Here is a 5,852-nt window from a genome sequence, read left to right on the forward strand (position 1 = left end):
TGGACTGAGCTGGCCTTACTTTGTTCCTCACTTGATGTGGCTCTTTCTGCATTTTCCAAGTCCTCCCAGAGCTCTGGCCTAGTCTAACAATTTGTCCACACTTGGGCCAGGGCGCCCCCTGGAGGTCGCACGAGTCAGTGCAGTCACATCTTCAACCTGAGGCCAGAGCCCAGGAATTTTTCCTCCCTGAAATTGGCTCTCCACAGTCTTCCTCCCTCCCTCCTCAGCCTTGCTGTGGGACGTTAGAGGCACATCCTCTTCCTCTGCAGAACTCTGCTGCCTAGAGAGAGTTTGGGGATCTCTTTTGCTTGATTTCCTGGGAAATTCAAGCCCAGAAAATTCCAACTATCTTTTTCCACATAGTTGTCTCAGTCCTCCTAATCAGCTGCTTTCTGTTTTCCCCCAAAGGGGTCTAAATGTGGGTCAAACCCAAAGAGGTCTGAAGCTCACAGACATAGCTTCCACTTGTGTTGCCATTGGTCACATGTAAGCTGCATGCTGCCCATTGTCCCTGAGAATGGCTATGTCCAGCCAGCCCAGACACTGATCGGGTTCTGACCTCAATGGTTTCTTCTGAGGCCCCCAGAGTACTGTGCTAGGCCTGCTGTGCTGCACCTCCCCCTGCAGTGACCTTTAGGGCTAACCGGCCCTAGGTCCGGCTGGGCAACCAGCGCGCAGGGGAAGAACAGCAAAACCCTACCTGCTGCACCTCCCCCCCGCAGTGATCTTTAGGAATGGCTTTCGCCACGGTCCCTAGATCCGGCTGGGCAACCAGCGCGGGGGGGGGAGGGGGGAGAACAGCCTGAAGCCGAGGAAGTTCAGCGGAAGTTCCCTGAAAAGGCAGAAGCTTATCAAAAGATAAAGACCACCAAGAACCACTACAAGAATGCTAAAAATCTTATCCCGTCTTTCTAGAACTACAAACTTTAATCCCTTATTTGTCTTTCTAAACTTCCTTCTTTCTTCTATAATGGTCATTGCTTGTTATGTAGATCACCTCCCTGATGGTGATAGACTGAGCCCATGAGCAAGCTAATTTCATTGATATTCATTCCTGTGCTTTTGGAAAACATATATATACTGGTCACAAACTCAAAGAAAATTACACTCAGATTTTCACTCTTGAAGTGTGTCTGTTTGTCATTTCTTTCATCGACGCCCTGACCACCCTGCACGCTTCTCTCAACCCTGAGGTGGCCTCATCGTCTACTGCTGTGCTGGTCCGCGGCACTGCTGTTTGTGGTTGTGTACTCCAGAGAGCAGGGACTGGGTTCCTTAGATAAAGCTCCAGGAGCCAAAAGAGCTCTCTGCTTCTGACTCCTCCAACAAATCCACCTTCTCTCGCTCTCTATAAAGGAACTTCCTGCATAGTACCTTCTTGCTTCTTTGTGAATTATTAAAATAATAATTTGCTCGTATCTGTTTTTACTGTGTCTGTGGATATGCTGATATGGATCATTTTATTAAATTTATATAGATACATAAATATATTCCTATGCATAGGATACTATTAGTTCCATTTTACAGATGAAGAAATCAATATATGAACATTAGGTATCTTGGCCACACCCCACTGTTATCAAGTGGTAGATTTGTGACCAAGCAGTTGAGCTCTGACTACCTAACATCTCAGGGTGTTCCTTATCCTACCAAAGGGTGAGCTGCTAAATGTTTAACACCTCTCCCAGGAGGAGAAAAATCCCAACTTTATAGTATTTGCTATTTTGTGGCCTGAATATTCCTACCATGGCCATGTAGGTTCAAGACTACCTACAAGAATTCATTGTGGACTTGGGAAGACATGCACAGAAACATAGTATTATATATGGTATTTCCACCAAGCAGTCACAAGAGATGTAAACACCCAAAAGAGCATAGGTAATAATAGAATGCAATACAGTAGTTAGGAAGTGATGCATTTTGAGTATTTATTAACTTTGATTTTTAGTAAAACATTTATTTACATAATTTAAAGAATGACTACGTTTTCATAACCCATGGTTAACATTCTTGAAAACTTGACAGTGAGTTCTAGAGTGACAGTACAAGCCAGGTCCAGCAGACCACTGTCCACTGTGTTATAGAGCAACCCCGATATTAAACGGGTTCCTGGACAGCCTTTTTCCCCTAACAACTGTACTTACTGTCTTAATGAACAGAACAAGGATTTTATTTGCTGCATTCAGTGATACATCTTCAGCACCTAGAACAGCGCCTAAAACACTGGGTTTGTTAGGGGGAAAAGGCAGTCCACAAAGCCTGTATGGAATTTGATCTTCATCACCATGGAAATGGTGGCAAAAAGTGAAAGGGGGGAATTGTTAGGGGGAAAAGGCAGTCCCAAAGCAAATTCCATACAGGCTTTGTGGACTCCACCCCCACCCCAGGTCAAAGCCAAAGACACTGGGAACTCCAAATCCCATCACCACCAAAGGGAAGGTGGCTGGGACCTGAGGGTGGGGTTAAGCAGCCAGGTGGATACAAAAGGCAGACACGTGGGCTTTGGGGGCTCTCCATTTTGGGGCCCTTGGCCAGCTCGTGGCGTCCGTCTAGCTCTGAGAGTGACTTTGGGGTTTCCAGGTCGTCGGATCGGGTAGGACGCATTAAAGACTTTATTTCCCTATTTTCTCCCTGAGTTGTACATTTTCCTTATTTCTTTTTCTCTTGTAAATAAACCTTTTATTAACCCTTTTGCGTGTGTCTGTAGTAGAGTATTCATAAGTCCCTTTAAAGCGCGCGGGTGAGGACCCACAGCCAGGAACCCGTTTAATATCGGGGTTGCTCTATAACAGGTTTAGTAACATTATTAAATACATATTGAATCAGGTTGTTTCTACTTCCTGATAGACTTAAAATCTGTCCATTTCTCTCTGCCTCCCTCACAGTGCAAACACCATCATTTCTTGTCTGACCACTGAAATAGCCTCTGCCTCTCTGCTTCTCCTGGCATGCTCCATGACTTCTCTTTTTTTTCCCTCTAATTTTAAAGATCTAACTGACTTCATTAAGCAATTCATGAATCAGGCAGCATCTCATCCAGCAAGTAGAAGAGTGATCCAACAATATTCTTCATAGCAGCCTCAGTAATCTTCAAAAATATATCTGAGAGGAGCTTATGCTCCTGTTTAAAACTCTTCTATAAAGATAAAAATCAGTTTTAATTCTAATCAAAGAACACCACTTTAACATTTTATTTATCCCAGCCCTTTCCTACTATTACAATCTTTTAAAAACAAAGATATAATTTTATAGGTCTTTTATTCCTTAGCAGTGTATATTAAACATCAATTATTTTTAAAGTGTGCATATTATTTCATTATACATTTAAGCAAGACTTTACATAACTATTCTCTCCTGATGGATATTTAGGTTTTTCTGGGATTTTTTCCAAATATAAATAAATCTGTGATAAACATTGGTGCACACATTTGGCCAATTATTTTCTTAAAAACATCCCTAGACCTGGAAGACTATAGATAATTTTAATATATCCACATCTTCAAGAGGAGCAGTTTAGAGATGTTCTTTTTTTGTTTATTTTTTATCTCATTTTTCTTCCTTCTCCTTTATGATTACTGTCCATGGCCTCCCTGGTGGTGGAGGGGTTAGCTACTGCAGCATGAGTTCGATCCCTGGCCAGGGAGCTACACACATGGTGCAGCAGACCTCTCCTGATTTGCCCACTGCTCCCCTCAGCAGTGTATTTCAATCAATCTGCCTGTCTGCTCCTCACTCTGTTTCTGGTGATCCTCTCACCCTCCCACACCTCTGGCCTGTACCCCAGTTCTTGCATACATAAATAAATAAACCTTTTAAAAAATTAAAAAAATAATTACTGTGCAGGTGCCAGTTCATCTCATAAAATCCCTTTCAATCCTGTCACTTAAATGTTTTTGTGATTTACCATTATATCCAAATGAAATCCAAATTCTATCCCAGTTAAATGATGAGCTCAGGCCTGACTCTCCAAATTTGTTCCTTTCTGCTTTCTCTCCACTTCCTCCTCCAGTCACCCCGGCTTCCATGGGTCCTTCAGCATACCACATCTTGACCCCTCAGGACCTTTGTACCTGCTCTTCCTTAGTATGGAAATCCTTAGCTACTCTTCTTACTTCACACAGCTGGTTCCTTACCTACTCCCCAACCTGCAACTCACTGTCCAGTGGCCTTCCTTGCCCACTCCATTAAATACCATATTCACGATCATTTTACTTGTTGCCATCTTGTTCATTTCCCTCACCATTTTGACACAAACTGTCATCACGCATTTTTTTCCCCCTGTGTTTACTTGTTTACCTGCCTTCCCAATAAACTTAAGCTTCACAGGGATCAATGCTGACTGTAACCCAGAGCCCACCATTCTGTGTGACCAATAGTCCACGCTCAGTAACTACTTGTTGAATGAATCAACGAGCCTCAGACCACAGGACTGTTCTGCTCACCAGACAGACCTATATAAATAAAGTGTGATCCTTTGCAGGCAAGAAAATAACTTTCTGACTTCTTCCAGTACCTCTGCTGCAACCTCAACTCTGTAAAGACCATATAAGACTTACAGCAACTAAGTCAAGGTCTATCCTCCACTCTCAGGCACTGCTTCCACCTACTTCTAGGCCCAAGGTCTGCACTGGAAAGATGATCAGGTCTAGGAGGAACTGAGTGATGCCACCTTAAGACACCTTCTATCTGCCTTAGGCAGTCTACTTACTTACTCAGCTACCTATAGAAATCAGGGTCAGGACTCTTCCCAAGCTGGCAAGGGATCCAGCAGGGGTTTCCCACCAGGGAAGTTCACCTTTATTACCTTTTCCCTTACTACCTTTTGGCATTCAGGATGTAAGCAGGCGTAAGGTTGAAGACTGGGAACTTGGAGTTTTCATCTCAGTGTCACTGCTGGTGCTTTGCTCAAGATGGGGGTGCAGGGGAGGAATAGACCATCACCTGAAAATCTTCGGGGAAGACCCCACTGGAACTGAGTGACTGATCACTGAGCACAGCATTTGAGCTGGCCAGTGCATGGCCAGGCAGTCCACTCATAATCAGAGCCAGAAGTGCAGACACTATTACACTTGCTGTTGAACCTTTAGGCGTTTCATCTGTCCCTCTGCCTACTGGGTTGCAGTCAGTGGGGACAAAGAGGGCCAGGAAGGAGAATATAACCAAGACTTCCATATGGTCCACGAGGAGCACCTTGATCTCTGCAAAGCTCCTGCGGTCTTCCACAGGTGCATGGATAGATAGCCCTTCCTATCCTAGCTGGGAACTATGCTATACCAGGTCAGTGTCTTGATCTATTTCACTACTTCTCATAGCCAGCCTTCCCAGATCCATTACTCCCCAGATCCTGTTGAGTGTCCTCTTTGCCCGTCCCAATGCTAGGTGAAAAGCACATAAGAATGAGTAAGGTATACTGCTTACCGATTTAGAGTATGGAGCTATAGATTCAAGACTGGGGTCTTCTCTTTTTGAGCAAAAGGGCATGCTGCTCACGGGAGTCTCCTACCTCAGGTCCACCCAGGCTAGCTCCAGGGCCCAAACCCAGACCCAGTGTTTACTCTCAGACCTGGAAGTCTCTCTGCAGCCTCTGCTGTGTCCTGGCCCGGGTCACTTTCCCAGGTGTCTCTCATCCTCAGGCAGATAACTAAAGGACTTCCTATTTCTGCAAGCGATGTGGGCCTGGGTCTGGAGGCTTAGGGTCTCAGTGGTTCACCCTCTCTTGTCTCCTCCCCTGAAGCTTCAAAACTTCAGGGTCTGTTTGGAATCTGGGTTCCCTGCCTTCCCACCTTTCAGTCCAGAGCTAATTCCCTCCTCCCATCCCCTCCTTGTCCCGCCCACAGAAACCAACCAAACCA

This window comes from Talpa occidentalis, unplaced genomic scaffold (genome assembly GCF_014898055.3).
Source record: "Talpa occidentalis isolate TD23 unplaced genomic scaffold, MPIMG_talOcc4v2.1 talOcc4.3, whole genome shotgun sequence".
NCBI classification, from domain to species: domain Eukaryota; kingdom Metazoa; phylum Chordata; class Mammalia; order Eulipotyphla; family Talpidae; genus Talpa; species Talpa occidentalis.